The following is a 19,964-nucleotide window of genomic DNA, read 5'->3' as shown; positions in this document are numbered from 1 at the left end:
GCTGGGATTCTGGCACAGCGAGCAGGGGACCTCCGGCACGTCAAAAAGTTGGGCTCGCTCGAAGTTTATGCAAATTTGCCACAGCAGACGGAGTGTGTTACCCAATGACAGTAGATCATGTAGGCGTGTCATGATAGGTTTGTCGTGAAGAAAGCATCGCGGAGAAAAAAAAAAAAAGATGGAGGAGTGTTTCATTACTGCGGTTAGCGGATTCCCCGTTTTATTTGACCTATCCCTGCCGTCATACAGGGATACCAACATTAAAGACGAGGCGTGGAGGAAGGTGGCGGAGATTGTGGGTGTCCCTGGTGGGTTGACATCTGTGTGAACTGTACAAAATTACATGAACACCTTGCAAACATCATGGCCAGTAATGTATGCTAATGTAAATGGCTAGGTCATTCCCCTGGTTGTCTTCGTGGTGATGAGCTAGATATGTTATATTATGTATAGTAAAATAATGAATTAAATAAATGAAGGGCATCACTCAGTTTTTTTCCCTTTGTTTATTCACCCCTGAACGTTTCGGGTATTGCTCATGTCATTGCTATTGCTGGCAAAATGAACAACAACAGTGGCCAGAATGGCTGTGCTAAAACGATTGTAGGCGAATAAACACCCCTAAAACATCAGGCAATTGTGTGAGCATCTCCACTTTTGCAGTAAAGTAATGACCGTCAAGGAATAGAGATTCAATCCAGTGCATTAAATTCTTTTTTAGAGGGAGAAACTTCGGTTGGTTAAAATCACAAGTTACTTTCCCCCGGAGCCATTCTACCGTATGTTCTATCCACAACTTCGTATACACGCCCCTCTGTAGTAGCAACACGGCGACACTAGGCATCCAATCCGGCGAGATAAGTTGACGTGACGGAACAATGGACGCCTAGCGTGAACCGTAGGTCAGTCTGAAACAGAGCTGAACAGTCCGACCAGTGTAATTAATGTTATTAATTTGTTTACAATGAAGATGTGAATATTAATACAATAAAGTTCTGTGTGACCAATTATTAACAAAGGAATTGTTTTTGAAGAATTTTTATTTTTATTTTTAATTCTGTTCTCAATCTGTAGAAAATGCTGTGAACACCTAAATATGCATGAAAAAAAAATACCGTGATGTACCGTGAAACCGTGTACCGTGAAAAAATACCGTGATATGTATTTTTGGTCATACCGCCCAGCACTACAATCAAGTAAGGGGCTGCAGTGAGGTTTTTCACTTTCCTGGACATTCATTTCTCCCGGCCTTCTCAGCCCAAAGCAGAGCTGGTGTGGTATCCTTACCAGGCCTAACAAACATCCTGCCACCTAAGCTGAAAAAGGTTACCAAACTTACAAAAGAAATATAAGGAAATACATCTAATTTGTCTCAGTATTCTTTAATAGTCATGTCAAATTATAATCCTGCCATAGAGACAGTTTAATCCATAATCAGCCCTTTATCCCATCCAGGCCTTCCACAGTGTGCTATAACAGCTTTCATTTTTAGCCCAGTCTGTTCATCTAGCCTCATTTTATCCCTCACTCTCAGCCCCATTCTGGTCCCAGGATAGTCTATCCCACTTAAAGCTTACACTCTTCACAGGCACTTATACACATTTAAAGCATTTGACTAACTGCCAGGCAAAATTGACTTTCGGATGAAAAACCAGGGGACTTTTAAAAAAATTAAAAGGAAATTTCAGCATCAGGACATAGAAGCCCTGATCGAATCAAATCAAATAATAAAAAAAAGTAAATATACATACAGACATATATGTTCTGCACCAAGGGTTTTCTGTTTTTAATGGCCGTGGAAGGGAGTTGGACATGGGAATATGGATTTGTGACAGTGGGCGCTTGTTAGTGGTTGTTGGTGGGCACCAGTTTTAGGGAGGTGCTGCTGTGTGGTTTTGTGCTGGATAAGAGAGAGGGAGCCCCGCACTCCACAACTTCCTTCCCTGTGTTAATCCTCATCACCACCAGCACTGAGAGAAAGCTGGACGAGCACTGGCCTTGCTTATGAATGGAGGCCTGACGTCACTTGCCCACACATATACATACACAAACACTCACTGTGAGCAGTGTGACTAATGTCAGACAAACACCTTTTTTTTGTTGCTTCAGTTATACCTGATTCATGTCTGGCTCCCAGGGGAAGGAGTCCCCCAGGTGATTGAAATATTCAGACATGTAAGATGTTAGTGCAGCTGAATCAATGATACCAGTCAATAACTCCCCCCTCAGGAAGGATTTAAGGACAGGGGTGTGTTACAGCAGCACACAACCACATTCAGATGAAGACCCCCTATTGTACTCACTATTGATTTTTCTTCTCCCTAATATTGCATGCAGTAATGTCATCAACAAGTAAAAGGTTCAGGTAGAGAAATATTTGAGTTTGCCTAACTGTTGACTCAATCTGTGTCTGATAGCTGATATCATTAAGTGGCTTGCACGCTGTATTGCAAGAGAAAGGGGAGGGGATGAAGAATTTCAAGTGCGTGTCCTTCTTATTGCAGATGAAATATGCCTGGAGCATGATGAAGGAGAAATATGTATCTTCGCAGATAATCATGGCACTGCTTTCATTTGCATCTTGAGATACTGTATGTTTCACTCTAACGCTGATCACAGATATGCAGTCTCATCGATCCATATGAGGTAAAAATAATTCATCTCGAATGAATTCTCTGAAGTCAGAAGCAAATAATTTCCCTCACCGTTCTAACTTTTCTTGATAGCCACAATGTATTTTGATTTAACTATAACCTGACAATAGGTGGGCAGTATTCAGGAGCCCCCTTTCTTTCATATTTGGGATGTCTTGGTATACAACAACACAACTCAACAATTTTTTTGATTTTGAAACAAATATTTGGGGAGAGAAATTAAGAAGATGGGAAACCCTCCCAGAAATGTGTCTGTCCATTTCTTTTAGTTTCAACTTGACTAACTGTCAACTAGTGATAATAAACTCTTAAAGGGCAGGTGATTTTTGGACTACGTACAAGACAGGAACATGATTAATTAAAGCCTTAATAAAAGCCTGCTGATGGTTTACAAATCCCAGAACGGTTTAGGCCCAAAATACATCTGTGATATGTTCAGAGAATATAAACCCAGCAGAGCTCTTAGATCCAAGGACTCAGGTCAGCTGGTCCAGTCCAGAGTCCAGACTAAACATGGAGAAGCAGCATTTAGCTGTTATGCTGCAAACAAGTGGAACAAACTGCCAGTGGAGATTAAACTTTCACCAAATGTAGACATTTTTAATTCCAGGTTAAATACATTTCTTTTCTCATGTGTCTATGCATGAAATATCTTTTAACTTATCTAGACTGTTGCCTGTTTTTAAATTCATTTAAATGATTTTATTTGTTTCTCTTTATGTTCTTTTATGTATTTTTAATGCTTCTTGCACTCCCTGCTGCAATGCTTTTATTTTATGTAAAGCACTTTGAACTGTTTGTACATGAATTGTGCTATACAAATAAATTTGATTTGATTTGATTTGAATAATAGAAGTTATTTAATTAATTTGAAATATCTTCATTTACCTTTTTATTTGTTCAGTTTTTTTTTTGCTACCAAAATAAAATGTTACTTTTAAGAGCTAATGGCTCATGAACTGCTCCTAACTTATTGAAATCTGTTTTTATGAGTCTGATTTGTATGCTCAATCTGTGTCCTTAATTCTAAATTTGTTTGTAATTTGCCTAATATTGGAACTCTGTCTCACCAGTAGACATACTGGGTGCATTTATCCACATCTCCAAAACATAGAAGTATCACAATCCACAGTTAGAAATGTTTTAGAGGGCACCTAATGATTGATTTTAACCCATTTTGTATTTCTAACTCAAAACCCCTCATTTACGGGTGAGAGAGAAGCTGAGAAATGAAAAGGACAACAGAAAATACTGTGTGGGATCTCCAGTACTGGAGTCAGCAGAAAGAAAGCCTCAGATCATTCGTCTTCATAAGTGTTTGTAGCCAAGTTAGTAGTGTTTAACATTTACATCACCATGCAGCAAGATGTCAAATGTCAATGTCTTCATGGAGAAACTGTGACACTGAATAAGAGCATCATTATGTAGCAAGACATTGAACGCTCACATCATCCAGAAAAGAGAAGTAAGCTATATGTCTGTAGGGAGATAAACATAAAAAGCATAATCATTGTAACATTTCTGAGCCCTTACTTTAAAACTGCAACATTATTTTTGATAATGGCCCATGGCGTCAGTTTTAAGTGCATGAGAAAGACCTTTAGCATCACCTTCCGACACACAGGGATCTGCTCTACAGCTACATACTGTTATCCTGTGGAGCGGTTTGTTATGGGGGAATAAAGCTGCCAAAACTCTCTAAATACAAAAATATAGAAATGCCTCCATAAAAGCAATGTAAATACATTACACATTATTATCATTTTACAATGCGTTTTTAAAGTAAATGGTTGTTTTGATTTACAGCTTGCATTTACATCTCTATTATTTCCTCTTCACATTTACCACCCTATCTTTTTCCCCTAGTGCAATTATTTCCATGTCTCAATTTTACATTTCTTTCTCTTCGTTCTTACATTCCTGCATGAATTTCTGGTGCATTATGCAAATGAGTTGGGATATTTTTTAGTGGCTGTTTTCAGGAGATGTTCAGGACAATGTGTGGACAGTTTGGTCCGGACATTTCCCCCGGTTGCTGTTCAAATGAGCACGTCATAGCAGGAAACTTTCTGCTGAAGATGTGCTCTCCCAGCTCGAGATGCGAGTAAGGAGGTGCGGGGGCACAGCTGTCTAAAGCATGCAGCAGGCAGCATGAGATGCAGAAATTACACCGTGGAAATTGCTTTGTTTTCTTTAAAACATGTCGAGAACAGCAGATAAGCTCCTTATTATGTTGATATGAGTGCTGCGTGTATCTGTATCTCACCACAATAACAGGGAGCAAACAAAAAGCAGCATACAGTTCAGCAGAGAGGACAAACTCTCACCAGCACTCACACACTCACTCATTGTTTCACCCGTTGAGAATACAGAAATTTTACTTGGGTGGAAAATCTCTGCAAGAAGTCTGAAGCAAATATTGCAAAATTGTGTTCTGACAAACCACAGCTCTGGAACATTACCAAACTCTGTTGCATTTGTCAAAATGGCTGGAGTGTTTAAGGGACTCTGTTTCTCGCCCATTGGTTGATCATCGAGATGCAAAAAATCCTATTTTACAAAATGGCACAAAAAACAGAAGGAACATAAATGGTAGATCCTGTCAGGCACAATATAGTTCAAAGGACTGTGACAGGGTATGTTCACAGTCACTCATTGATCGGCCTGAATCACGGCACTATCACTGCTCATTATCATGTTGGAACACACAGCTACAGTGTACAGTTTTCACCGCTTTCAGGCCATTGCTGTGACTGCATGTTAAGCGAGCTGCTAGGTTTGTTGGCTCTCTCCACTTCTGGCCTCTCTGGCTATGCTGTGAAACAAGCCACCCATGACACACTCATCTAGAAAATCAACAGTGGAACTCAAGGCGGTGTTTAACCAGCACTTGGTTGAGGCTTCCCAAGTGTGGTTCTGCTGGAGGTTTCTTTCTGTTAGAAGGAGTTTTCTTCTCCACTGCCACCTTGTGTATGCTCAGTACAGGGGATTGAGCTGAAGATTCGATGGATCTGTTGGTTTCCTTTGCTAGCACGAATTGGCATTATATGACTTGGTCTAATTTGTATTGTATCATGAATTGGATTGAGTTTATCTGCCTTGAGATCATTTGTTTTGAATTATTTTGAATACATAGATAAAAATTAGTCAAAGTAAGAGCATTTCCACATGAACAATTTAAGGAGAACTCAAAAAATTGGGATTAAAAAGCTGTGTAGCCTTTAAAAAAATGCTTATCTGTGAGGCTGATAAAAAAAAAGGCTTTAAACTTGAGCTAATTAAAAAAAAAGGCCATGTGGTCTGATAAGTCCACATTTCCTCTGTTTCACAGTGATGGGTGCTTCAGGATAAGAGGAGCAGCGGATGAAGTGCTCCACTCATGGGGGCAGTGTTCTGATCTGGGGTTGCTTCAGTTGATCAGGCCCATTTCAGCAAGTTATGTGCCCAAAAAGTTGGGTTAGCCGACTGCCTGAATAGATTGAATGACAAGGTTTTTAAATCTCTTTTCTGACATATGGGGCGTATTCCAAGATTGGCTCAAATTGTGAAAGACTGGGTCAGGGTGCATGCAGCATTATTTCTCTTAAATTGCTTTTTTTTGGCCAGGCAGTATAGTTTATTTAAGGTTAGGTATGAAAACGCTTGGAAAACATCATGCTGAGGCAATAAAACACATTTTATTGCAGGAAGTTTCACCAACATTTTCCTCATTGCATTGGTGACATGTCCCCTGAACTGTTACATTACCAGCTCGGGAAACTTTGTATGTCCAAATGTAATGCTTTTTACTCTGTGAGATTAAAACCGACAAAGCGTGGTCCTGACCAAGAATCAGTATGTGACGAGTTGGAAGTGAGAATAGGTTGAATCGCGACAGATTATGTCTTAACCTGATGATTTGCCTGGATACTTCAGAACTTCCTTCAAATCCTGTTTGACAGCCACATTTGATCAAAATATCCCAGTTTCAGTATATGCATGAAATCTGCACGCTATCTTTTAACTTATCTAGACTGTTGCTTGTTTTTAAATTCATTTAAATTATTTTATTTGTTTCTCTTTATATTCTTTTATGTATTTTAATGCTTCTTCCACTCCCTGCTGCAATGCTTTTATTTTATGTAAAGCACTTTGAATTATTTGTACATGAAATGTGCTATACAAATAAATTTGATTTGATTTGATTTGATTTATATTTGAAATGTGTTAAATCACACATATAAATTGATGCCACTGCCCAAAACTCAAAATCATTACACTAAAATCTAAGTATACTCATTAATATGTCCTTTTTTTCAAATTAATTTGACTGTATTCAAAACAATGCCACTGGAAAGTTTCATTTTATGATGTTTTTGGAGGCTTGGGAGATATTAATTAGAACGAAACTCCTCCTCATTTACTCCGAACTTAGTTGTTAAGCCTCTTAATGTGATCTCATGGCAGGTCACACAGTCTGTGATCATCTTACACTCCTACATTTCTGTATGTTTTGCCACAACAAATGGTTTAATTTGGTTATTGCACCAGTATTACAATACGCACTTATTTTAGGAAAACAGCAGAACAGCCTGATTAGGGTTTTTTTTAAACTGGATAATTCGGGGTTCCACATTTTAATCAAAGCTCATCCTTGTCAAATAGGATATACTGCATACCCCTTTCCATGGTCTCTTACTTTGCCTGCCCACTCAAACTGTCCAAAGACACACGGCGTTGCTCTCATTAGGATGCAAGATGCAGAGAGAAGCCCTGATCTATTCAGAATTGCTCCTACAAGAGCCAGGACCTCCTCCCTTTCAGAGGAGGCTGAGAGCTGCAGATTAAAAGTCACTGTGTTCATCAACCTGCTAAAGCACTCACATTAACAGACATTACATTACCTCTAGTCCACATGGTCAAATCCCTAACTGGGGGCTCCATAGCACTTGTCATTACGTGCTGGGATGAAAGTCTTTTTAATGTTAACATCTTAACATTCACAAAGCTAGCTCTCCACTTCAAATGAAATCCAGTTCTTAATGTCCGTTCGGTGGCGCTGCTGGTCATGATGCCGATTTTGTGAACAATTAATCCGTATGAAAAGTTGTGCAATGTTTTGATACACTCAATTTCTGCTTGCGGAGGGGGAAGCCGAAGCCAGCAGCTAATCAAAATGTCTCTCAGCCATTTACAGAGCAGCGTAAATTGCACAATTTTTAGGTTCCTGTAAAACCTTTTAGTGTTTCTGAGCTGAATGTTTGTTGCTCCCAGCAGTTTTGAAGGAGAAGGCTTGGTTCAGCATTTTACGGGTTTCATGCTGCCCTCAGGGTTCTTTTTTACTCATGAGAAAGTACCAGTGTGTGTGTGATTTCTCTCAGGAGGTCAAACTGTGGCATGTCAGCTCTGTGACTGGGATTTTTTGTGTATGTGACATTTCTGTGACGAGGTCCATCTATGCTGAATTCAGTGTATTTTTTTCTCTTTTTACTGAACCCAATGAATGAGTGAGAGAGGTTCAACTTCTTTTACATTTCAAATTGGTAGGACAATACAGTACAAAACATGAGTCCTTCAGGTTTGCATTAATGTTCAAAACTAAAGACAAATGAATGAAATGTGCAAAATATACCTGTTTTTTTAATCTGTTTGTCATGATTTAAATTATCATATGTAATTCTCAATCCATGTTAGTTGTGATTTTCTGAGGGGAAAAAAAATCCTTCATCCAAATATTTGCTTCTGTGGTTAATGCTGCATTTGTTATTACAAAAAACTATGTTTATATGGTTAAAACTGGAGATGAGTGTTTGTTTTTTCTCATTGGCGCTTCTTGGGATATTGATGCATTAAATAGATTGTTCTGCAATCACTGATGATAACAGTGAATTACAGCAGGAGCTGGCTGTCAGACTCACACTTGGCTCTTATCTGAATGTTTATGTGCATCATCTTGACAAAATACCGTTGCTTCTGAATGTATCATTCCCTGGTAAACTACATTTGACATTTCCGACTATTTCATCAGACAATGAAGGCATCATCATGTCCACCTATGTTTCAAAAGTGACTACGTTGGCAGCCACATCATAATAGAACAACAAGGTTATTTTCAGAAACATGAAAATGTTAAATTTACCGTAATGGATTAGCTTTAACACATTATGGGAATCTGTGCAAGCGTTTTTTTTTTTTTTATATAATCCTGAAATTCACGTAGAATGTTTTACAGTATGACAGAGCATCCGAGGCTTGTCAATTAGGGCAATTATAAATACTCCCACACAAATGTTGAAAAAACTAACATCCGGCACATTGTCAGTACTCCTGAAATTCCTGTGAGGCACAGCTTCAGACTGAATTTAAAATTCTGACACCTTCTGGAGGAAATCCAGATAGAATATCACCCTGTGCATTTGTATTCATCTCTATTTGTTTGACCCATACTGTAAAATTCACTACCTTTTAAATAAAAAATGTAAAAAAAGACAAAACAGTGTGCAGCTCATGCAATTCAACAAGCATGTCCTCTGATGGAAGTAGGAATATAATATTACTAATATAACTATTTTAGTAAGTAAGGGACTGTTTCTGATTTAATTTTGATCACTTGAAAGATCTAAAACTCATTCAAACCTGCTGCTTTTTTGCTTTCAAGTAAATGGCTGATTCAGAATGTTCTGATGGCATTCAAAATACAATGTTTTTTCCCTCAGTCCTTATTGTGGCTGATGAGTGTGACAGATTTATTGTGATTTATTATTTCCTCTGTTGGGGAGATTTAAGATTTGCACCATTTAGGTGATGCAAAGCCCTAGAATGTTATTGTTAAGTTTAGATCTAAGTTGGAGGCTGGCTTGATGCATATCCTCATACCAGGATGCAGCTTGCTGATTCTGTAATTTGAGTAGAGAAGTAACTGTGTTTCAACAAAGCTGAGCAGCAGCAGCACTTAGTAGTTGGTTGTCCTGTGATTGAGTGTGTGACACAAGGTTTTTTCTAGTTAGAATTATTATCATGATTTTTTTTTTCCTGCTCAAGGTCAAGGTCATCAGTAGATCATCTCACACATACGTAGTTGTCAACACTCAAGCTGCGGACAAATAAATGACAATGAAGGGTAATGGCAGGAAATGTTGAGGGCAGCAACAGTTAAGAATGATAATTAAATCAAGAAATAATCAGGGAAATGCTATACTAGAACATTATGATATACAACTATTTTTATTTGAATGACAATGTTGCATGAATGTTGCAACAGACAAGAACACTGTATTCTCAGTAGGGGAAATAATAATAAAGACATAGGGGGAGCAAAAGGAATATTTGCAGTGGAATTTTCTAACATCTCTGCTCATCCAGGGGCCTTCTGTCAATTTTATTTGGGACATTTTGGTTTATTTGTAGCTAAAGTTGAATTTTTTTTTCATTTTGGAAAAGAAAATGTAAACTCTTGGGGGTTGGGGGGGAGTTACTGTTTGTGCCTCTATCAGTTCCATTTAGTTTCACTTAGACTACTTGTCAGTTTTTGATAATAAGCTTCAGATAAAAGACCAGGCTGGGAATGGTAATTAAAACAGTTAAAAAAAAAAGAAATATTTTATTTGGGGTTTGTGATTTTTGGGCTGATCAGGAGACAAATGAATTGTTACCAATAAAAGTTATTTCAACACCAGAACCAAAGAATACAGCAAAAAAAAACTAACAGGAAATGTGGCACATGTGCGCAACATGTGGAGCAGAGGTGGAAACGCCTCTATTATATGTCCGTCAGTATCTCCAGTTCCACAACTGTACATAAGACCTTTGAGTTTTATGTATAAGAGCCTCTCTTTTTGCAAACAAACAGCTACGTGTGCATGCATGTGTGATAAGCAACACTCTTGGCCCCCATCCATTCAGGCCTCGCCCCGGCCCTCTCTATGAGTGACACACTGACTAACACACAGACAGATAAACACTCACAGTGACAAACACGATAAGGCTTTGCCCACAAAACACCGACATGGACTGACTGATGGACGTCTCCATGGAGACTAGTCACCAAGACTGACACAATGTCTCTCGCAGCAGAGCGCCGTGCCAACTAACTCAGAGAGGTAAGGGAGAGGAAAGAAAAGAAACTGCAAAAGAAGGAGAGATAAAGAGACGCAACACACTGCACAGCTCCAGACTGATTACAAAACAGTGTTGAAATATTCCACTGTGTGTGTGCATGGATGCAGTGCTGATCTGGTCTGATATGATCGTCTTCCCTGCCCTCTGATCTGCTCCTATCACACCTCAGTCTCACCCTCACCTCTCCATCAGTTTTCCTCCTTTACACCCCTTTTCTCTCAAAACATCGAATCCTCCTCTCTCCCCTGCATCTGCTCCTCACCTCACCACCTTTGCTCCCCTACACCTTAGGCGTGTTTTATTTCCATACCTCACCTCCTCTACTGATTTCTCCACCCTTCTTCCTCTGCGGGTTCTTCTCTCCACCCCTCTCTATCTCTCCCTCTTTCCCCCACGCTGTGCGAAATGGAAGCTCTCACAGAGACCTGAGGTTGCCATAGTAACCTGCCATAGTAACTACTCACCATCTTGCGTGTCTCCGTCACGTCAGCGGGGGCTCAGGGCATCCGTGGCCCTGATCTGCAGCTCCCAAAGAGGGGTGTCAGCTCACTAAACCCTGCAGTGTGACGGAAAAGTCCCTGGATTCAATCTGCTTTTGGCCTCACAAAACTTTCAAATTACTACATTTTAAAGTGAAAATTGAGTGATAACCGACAAAACAGTTGTTATATTATTAGACACAGGTCACCACAGGCACACAGGTAAGAGCAAAATTGGCTCTCGTTACTCCTGAGGTGCTCTTAAGGTTTGGAACGCTTTACATTTCAATAAAAGGATCAAATTAGGACTCACTTGGGGGTTAGATAGCACAAATACCTTTGCATGCCAATGATCAGCCACCGCTTTCAGTGCACATTTGGAAATGTGTATCTCAGTGCCCCACCACTGAAACACCCCACCCAAAAGCAGCCACAAGACAAATGTGCAGTTGAGGCAAAATGTATAAATAAACTGGTACTACTGAGTCAACACTCGACATGTAACGTGGAGAATCTGGGGACTTGAAAAACAAACAGTAGAGGCATATATAGGCTCATGTGATGGCACTGAGAGTAATCGTCCGAACCATACAGCCAAATCTATGATTTATCACACCGATGGCATGCAGCTTCTCTGACTGCCTCCTCTGAGGCCCTTTGAGGCCTCCTGGAACCACCACTGGCATGTCCCATCACCCTCCTCTGGAGCCACCGTCTCATCGTGACATCAGCGCCGCCCACCCACTGCTGCCCCTGAAAATACAACAACCTCCAACGAGATGCAAAAAGGACATTTGATTACGTGTCATCTTGTGCGACAGTGTGCTCACGCTTCTCTCCAGGCATCTCATTGTGATCTCCCAGAGTGCCGTGGAAACTAAACCTGTCTGTGTCAGGCTGAATCACACGAACTGAAAAAAAACAACAGCAGGAGGCAGGAAAAATAAATAAAACTGTTAAGCATCACACTTTGGTCATCAGGGTTATAATTTTATGTTTGCAGCTCTCCTTCTCTGTCTGTTTCTTGCCATGTACATCATCAATATTTATACTGTCATCATCATCAGCATCAATATGCCACTACTGCCTCCAGCCAGCACACTCAGTCAGAAAGGCAGACGAGGAAAGGCCCCAGCCTGACTCTGCAATGCTGTATTGAGCTCTTATGCCATCACTGACCCGAAACAAACTCCCTGAAGACTGTGCATAGATGCAGCCAAGACAGCTGCAGCCAGACCCCATGCAGTAGCTGCGGAGCAAGGTGGTCACTGAGGCTTGACCGCCTTCATTACCCATTCGCAGTTACTAATACTTAATGTAACCAGAGGAAGATAATATCTCTTCTCTTTGCCAAACTCAATATCAGTCAGCAGGGATAACTGCCCTCTCTGGCCAACTCATTTAAAATAACATAAACTAAAGCGTATCCTGAAAGTTTAAGATTCTTGAGTTAATAAAAACGAGGCAGTTCTGCCAGTCTATACTAAAGCTCGATGGTATATTTGGTTAAGTACTGCTGGACAGCTCTCGCTGTGCATCCACAAACTCATGTGAAGGAAGGAGTCGCGTCAGTTCATTCTTCTGACATCCGTCTCTACTTTAGGTCATGATGAGAATATATTCTCAGGGGAAATCTAACTGTTTCTAATTATGTCAATTCAATGGATTATAGCATTCATTTTTATGTCATTAACCATTGCCATTCTTCAAACTATTATTCAATAATTAATGCCCGGACAGTCATCATGATTCCCAGAGGGCTAACACCCAGGCTCAGACGGGAGACTCAGTCAAACCAATCATGCTTAATTATGCCCACCCCGCCACCATGAGCAGCTTAGCATCTCTGCTGCGATGGGGTCAGTGCTCAGGCAGTTCCCTGCCCCCTGGTTACTTCCATTCAAATTGCACCACGTCATGCACAAAAAGAGAATCTCAGATATCCACACATTTAGGTTTGGGCACAACCTGAACACATGGCGACTGGCGGCGCTACGTGTGAAATGAGGTCTCAGATAAGGGGCTCATCACGCTGCATTATTAAAGGACAGCCGGAGGTTGTTCCCACAATTTCTAGCCTCTCGTGGCCAATCAGTGACTTTCTCCTCACCCTTCAACCTGTGTACATCAGCATGTTGTGCAGCCATCAATCACTGACACCATCACTCTATGAAGAGATCAGCGACCAGCTTGCCCTGATTAGAGCAGTTTAAGTGCCATCTATAATATCCGTCTCTCTATTGCTCTCTGCTTCATACACATGAATTAGTGTATGTGCTGAAACAACATGCATACACAGACTCACAGAAATTTAGGGCAACAGTTACTCTCACTGCATTCTAATGCAGCAGCATGAATGTCCCACAGAATTAATGTAGTCCTTTGTTCTTTTACAGTAAAGGGACAAGGAAAAGCAAACTACGTTTGAACCAAATTGAAATCGTTGAGTCTTCGTTTTACAGATGCACAAATTGTTGACATTGGGCAGTCTCGTATGGGGTTATCATTTATATGCTGGACTCCTCTCACAACCTTTCTCACCTCATGTGTTTGTTTTGGGAGGATTTGCAGTGACTTTTTCCACACCTCCTCTGGAAATAATCTGTAATGGCTCCACAATTCCTACAGTGTTGGAGCAGTAGGAGGCTGAGCATTATCTCAAAGTCACACCCTCCCTCTATGCCAGGTGTGCAGGTGTAATTTACCATGTCCCAGTTAACCTGCTTGCTTGTTTTCATCAAGCTCATCGGCCATGCATAAGTGGTGTGCCTCAGAAATTAAAGAGCAGCCTGGCCTGATTCCTCAAATGACTCAAATCACTCGGCCAGTGCATAATTTGCTGCACAGAAAGGATTCAATGGGCATGTGTGACTGGAATCAATGGATGCCAGTTAAAAGGAGTAAGGTAACTACATACTATCTTTGCTTTTTTTTTTTTTTTGGAGTAGCCAGTTGGGTAGTCAAAAAAAAAAAAATCAGCCTAGCCTTCTTTTGTTTTTTTTTCTTTCAGCTTCTGAAGAATCTGTTTTAGAGAAATGGATCAGCTGTATTAAATCCTAAAGATGTTGAATTGTTCGAGCTCTCATGAAAAACAAACATATTAGGATGTGTAGACTGTTACTTGGTTTTTACTTTGGTTCCCACAAAAAGGAGTTTGAAGTGTCCAACTATGAAGTCTGTTACAGGGAATGTTCTTGAAGGAAGAATAAACTGATTCAAATATTCCACCTGTATCCCTTCAGCTAATCTATCGTCACCATTCTTTGTGAACCACGACGCTGTTCAGTTTTAATTACTTACATAATAAGTCAAGAATTATCACGCTTTTGCACCTTCACAGCATAAAAGGAGATTTGATGTAAGTAGTGCAATATTCGCTCTACCTTTAGGTCTTTACTAATTCAATCCAGGATGTTCCAGAATTTCTCTGTCACCAACTTCCCAAGAATGAGAGTTGTTCAAATCCACAGCCATCCTTCCATTAAACCATATCACAGACACTAAATTGAAAGCTTTTTTGTTTTCAGAAGAGTTTCTGAACTCTCATAAATGGCTGCCTTTTAGTAACCTGGCCCACTTTTAGTTAATTTCATCTTAGGTAACTCTTTGATTTGGGGAGTGGAGGACGAGGGCAGCTGCAAAGTTCAAGATGAACAAATTCCAGTGACATTTTAGTCTCGCTTTGCAGCAGAGAGATGTCTTGATATTTTAAAGCACTGCCCCTGAGCAAGAGAACCTTGCCTTTAAAAATGATATTATGTGACAAGCTTCTAATGAAACTGCAGCTTTGTAGTGACTGGTGCTGTTTTACTGTTCATTATCGTCACACAAAGAAGTCGACTCCCTCACAATTGAGCATAAAGCGCCACAAAAACATGCATGCTTTTACAGGCAGCACAAAAACTTACCATCCTCTTAAAGTTTTACATCTTTGGTGCTCATAGCAAGGATAGTGAAGTCAGGGATCATAAATGGTATTTTTCATGGTCATTCACTTAATGGTAGAGTCACAATGGTGTTTAAGTTTACAGGTATAGCAAGTTGTACATTTAGTATGGGTGCATGAATAAAAAAATGTTGGATGTAAAAAAATGCAGGCTTCTAATCATTGGTGTTTAATCTGTCTGGGAATGGCAAATATCAAATATAGCACCAGCTATCTTCCAATAATGTGTCAAACCAAAATCCCTTACTGCACATCTTCAGAATTGACTTTAATCTACCTCTTTCATGACGTTAATCTGCTAAAACTTCAAATGTTGAGGGGCTTCACCTCCCCATCCCTGTTCATTAAAGCTCCACATCCCCTTTCCAAAACCTTTGTCTTGTCTAATCCTGCCCCAGTGCCCCGTTTCACCTTCCAACAACACATTAATAACTCATCCTCTCAATCATAGAACTCAGGAGATCATCCAGCTGGACATGGGCATGGGCACGCGCACGGCCACCAGTCTCCCCACCAGTCCCAGTCCGCTCGGATTTCTCTGAAACACTCCCCATTAGCATTTAAATCCCCTCATAACCGTATCATTGTTTTGCAGATAGAGGCAGCATATTCATTCATCGGGCCTCATCTATCTGTTCCTTGTTCTCAGCCGGAGGGGCCCCGGGCTCTGACTCAAAGCTTAACCCACTGCGCGTAAGCCGCAAGGTGCCTGCGCATTTCCCCCCAAAATCTGGGGTCATCAGTGGGGGCCAGTGAGGGCAAGTGAGCCCAGATTGGATTGGCAGAACCCAAACACATATCGTAGCAATAGCCTGGTCCGATTAGGGAGGTTTACTTGAGTATATTTCGGCGAAATCTGCGCGTTAACCGGATCAAATATTAAGCCCTGTCAACAGCTTGCGCGACAGCGGATGCTCTTCTTATCGCCAAGGTTAGATGAACTTGTTCTGACAAACATGCACAGCAAAAGCTATAAGTGGAAGAAAAGTTTTAATCGTGTATAGTAAATCTTATCAAATAATTCAATTAATTTGAGCATTTTTCTCTCTCTTGCGGCTGTTTCATCTCACATCTAATTCCTAGATATCAGCCTCCTTTAAGACCGACACCAGATTGCACGAGGACAGTTCGCACATTGTCCCAGCATATGGATGCGGATATCAATTCCAAGCAGTTTGTTGCGCGTGGAGGAAACGCACTTAACTATCCGCAAGAAGCGCGCGCACAAACACACACATACACCCAGCCAGAATCATAAGCACATCAATGTGCGTGTCAACTCTGTGAAAGTCATCGAGTCTTACCTTTAATTTGCAGATGCCACGATCAAGTCCTGAAACGCATCTTGCTCAACACGGTCAGTACTCCGAAAGCTGCCACCTTCCCTCAGATACCAGCGTATTCCACTGCAGAGCCGCCGCCGACGCTGTCTTCTCTTCCTCCTCTGTCTCCCTCACCGTTTCTCCTCTCTCTCTTAGATTGATCCAGCCTTTCCGAGTGCTGCGCTGCCACCGCTGGTATAATGAGAATTGTCTCAGAAATCTTCAGGTGGATGGAACCACTGGCCGACGGGGAGGGGATTCTGGACTATACTGCCGCGCTGAATACAGAACTTTACTCATTCATTTAGCTAAATTTCATTTTTATATTTCCCGCAAAAAAATTAAATATATATGTATATAATATATACATATTTATTATAACCGATGCATACAATCGGCAGATACGTCGCCCTGCGCTCTACACACGACTCCAAACACCTTTTGGCAAAGGCTCAAATATCAATAATCCAAAATAAAATAGGGGAACATTATAAGCAGATGCATACATCGATATTGGTTCATAATTGCTGGTCATTTTAACTAATTCTGAACTCACATTTCTATAGACCCACACAATGTCATATTTCACTCTTCATCTGCACATTTAGTACATTAGTCATGCCATGGTACATGGTCATCCAGTATTATATCTAAAATATGATGATGGTTGGTTGTGTTTACTGCTTGTTACGAGGAACAAATGGTGTTTGGCCGGTTCCCTTGGCAACACTTGCACACACAGTACTTCATTGCTTCATTGGATTTGAGTCCTGCTGCCACTGCAGATCCCATCAAATACATGGTATATACAGTTCTTATGCAGGTGTATTGATTGACATGCTGCGATGGTGGAAAAGAGGGGGGGGGGGGGGGGGGGGGAGCCTTTGTGAGTTTATTTTCAGAAACTACATTTTCCCTTTAAAGAATATAAACAGTTATGTGACTGATCTCATGTGATAACGGTTTATCAAAGACTCCCCGGGGATAACGCAGAGGGGAACACAAGGTCAGGTTAAGGGTAGAGGTCTGCTCTGGATTGAGTTGTCAATCACCTCAGCAAGATATTAACAGGAGGAGGTATGCCAGAGAGTGGGTGGGTGGTGGAGTGTGTCCATCAGATATAGCAGAGAGGAAGAGAGAGGGAGGTGGGAAGATGGGTGAGTGTTTGAGGGGGCTGGGGGGGTGTTCAGACGGGTGATTAGTGCTGGACTGATAACGTTCTATATTGAGAGTCGGAGGATCGCTCTTTCACAGTTCTCCATCACAGACACGTGCCCTCACATAAACACCCCGCACACACACGTGTTTTCCTTCTCGTGCCGTCCGTCTTACATGCACACAGCAGGTAGGATTTAGATTGGAATCAGGGTAATGTGTGACCCCTATATATCTGGACTGGATGGAGCAACAGGGTGGCCAACCTGTTTCTCTCTTAGTGGGCCTCTTCATGGCCTCCTCTGCCTTTTTTCCACTTTATGCACAATATGTTCTTGCTTACATGACTCCTTCTCACATCCCCGGCCCCACACTCTGCAGTGAGGATGGAGCAGCATCCACAGCCTGTCCCACTCCCCTGTAATTCCAACAACAGCTCTCGCTCAGTGCTTTTGCATTGCGTCTCTCCTTCCTCCCTTTCTCCTCTCCCCTCCCATGCTGCCTTCCTGCCTCCCTCCCTTGCTCGCTCTATTAAATTTCCAGTCACACAACAGTGCAGTGGATATCCCTCCCTCTTGCTAACTCTCACACACTCTCCTCCGCCAACTCTCTCCTCACCTCCCCTCCTGTCCTTCTCCCCCTTCCTCGCTCACACATACATACCTCAGTAGTCTGTAGAGATGTTGTCGTTGTCCTGGATCTCTTGATATTGACTGTTCTCTCCCTTCTTTTACTTTGAACCTCTCTATCTCACTGCTCTCTTTTCACCTCCAGTTGTCTCACCTCCCCCTCTCACCCTTTCTCCTCCCTCCTTGGCTCATTATTTAAAAGAGCCCCCCTCACATTTCCTCCTCTTCCTCCCCAACCCACTCTGTTTGTCTCTCTACTGCAGTGTCTGCTCAGGCTATATGGAGTGGAGTGTAACCTCCCCGCCTCTCTCCTCCCTCACTGTGGTAGGTTTGCAGCGTTCGCTCCATCAGGCCAGCCTTTAACTGACTGATTGAGTGGACACCACAGGCCAATAAATGAATAAAGATGGGAGCCACTGTGAGGATTAATGTGCCTCATCTGAAGACAAAAAGCTTGCCATGAAGTATTTCTGCTTCTGCTCTCTGGAAGAGAGAACTCTCTCCTCCCGCGTTCTGTGTTGTGTTTTTATGTGTTATGCTGTGCTGGCATATTGGTTGAGCGAAGTGAAGGGGTTCTCTTGGCCCTGGGTTATGCTCGGGTCCTGAGGCCTCGGCAGCAGTTGCTACTCTGGTGTGAAACCTCTGCCTTTGCCATACTGTGTTGGAATGTCGTGGTGAGAGGAAGTGGGGCAGATAGGCCGGTGGTGTTGAGAACAGGCCGCCTGCCTTTCTCCTCCTGCTGCTTTGGCTTCTCCGCCTCTTTCCTCACATGCTGTCTCAAGACTGAACTCTTCATAGCCTCCGAGGCCTTAACTGAGCCCTGATCCGTATCTGATGGTGAAACAGCACGCCACCGGCTGCAGGGATTCCAACCTGTGTGATACCAAATTGAACATTCAGGCTGTCGTGACTAGCACGCAAGGGTTGAACGCTCTGACGCCTATGCTTGTGTACACTCTGAAACGCAGTGTTTTCACCTACAGAGAAAGAAAAAGCTCTTTTAAACAGAGTTAACCAACCTTGCATCTCCACCAATATAGCCAATACCCCTCCCCTCCCCAAAACAGTCCTATCTGGTAAACGCATCCATTAGAGCTCAAGCAATCCACCCACATGAGACCAAGTCAACCTCAACCGACAGGCCCCTGAAGACATAAAGACAGTCCAGTGTTAGGTCTTATATTATGCTGCTGTGACCCTCCTCTTGCTCTTTCTCATTTCTGTATGTGCAGACTCACCCACTGCCAGGACCATCCCAACACATTTGACCTGCGCTTGTGAGGCTTAAAAGTAAGACAGTCTGTCCTGCTCCTCCATCGCTTGCTCCTGTCAACACCTCCTCCGGCAGGGCATAAAACAAACTCTGGCCCCAGGCCTATAAACCCCATTATGCTGAGCAGCACTTCTGCCACCAGGCTGTATAATCTTCATCACTAGCGCTTAGCCTCCCAAAACTGGCCCTTAAATCGGTCCATTGCTTCGCTAATGGCAAAAACCGACAAAGACAACAAGCAGAATGCCCCCAAAAATTTGCATATTAATTTCAGGCCACTGTTATGTTTGACCCAGACAGCTTCATAATAAAAATCTGTCAAACTGCACAAACCTAAGTTGTTTAAAAGGTTCAAGGGTAAGTGTGTTTAATGTGGTTAATAAGATATTTAATGCAAATGCCACGAATG

At 41.8% G+C, this 19,964-nt stretch overlaps 1 protein-coding gene across 2 annotated transcripts in view; it reads right to left on the bottom strand.

The window, feature by feature from the left end:
* lrrc4ba (leucine rich repeat containing 4Ba) overlaps positions 1-18,420 on the bottom strand; it is a 40,729-nt gene extending 22,309 nt beyond the window's left edge. The window contains exons 1-3 of one of the 2 annotated variants that reach the window (XM_075454061.1): positions 18,317-18,420; positions 16,481-16,690; positions 11,216-11,307 (exon numbers count right to left, since the gene is read on the bottom strand). The gene's annotated coding sequence lies outside the window, so the exon portion shown is untranslated. The remainder of the gene's footprint in view (positions 1-11,215; positions 11,308-16,480; positions 16,691-18,316) is intronic. The other variant, XM_075454062.1, reaches the window with a different exon arrangement.
* Between the last annotated feature and the right edge of the window lie 1,544 nt (positions 18,421-19,964).

The sequence above is a fragment of the Odontesthes bonariensis genome, chromosome 21 (assembly GCF_027942865.1).
Source record: "Odontesthes bonariensis isolate fOdoBon6 chromosome 21, fOdoBon6.hap1, whole genome shotgun sequence".
Classification (NCBI taxonomy): Eukaryota; Metazoa; Chordata; class Actinopteri; order Atheriniformes; family Atherinopsidae; genus Odontesthes; species Odontesthes bonariensis.
The sequence above is the reverse complement of the archived record's forward strand: the minus strand, read 5'-3'. Positions and strand labels throughout refer to the sequence as shown.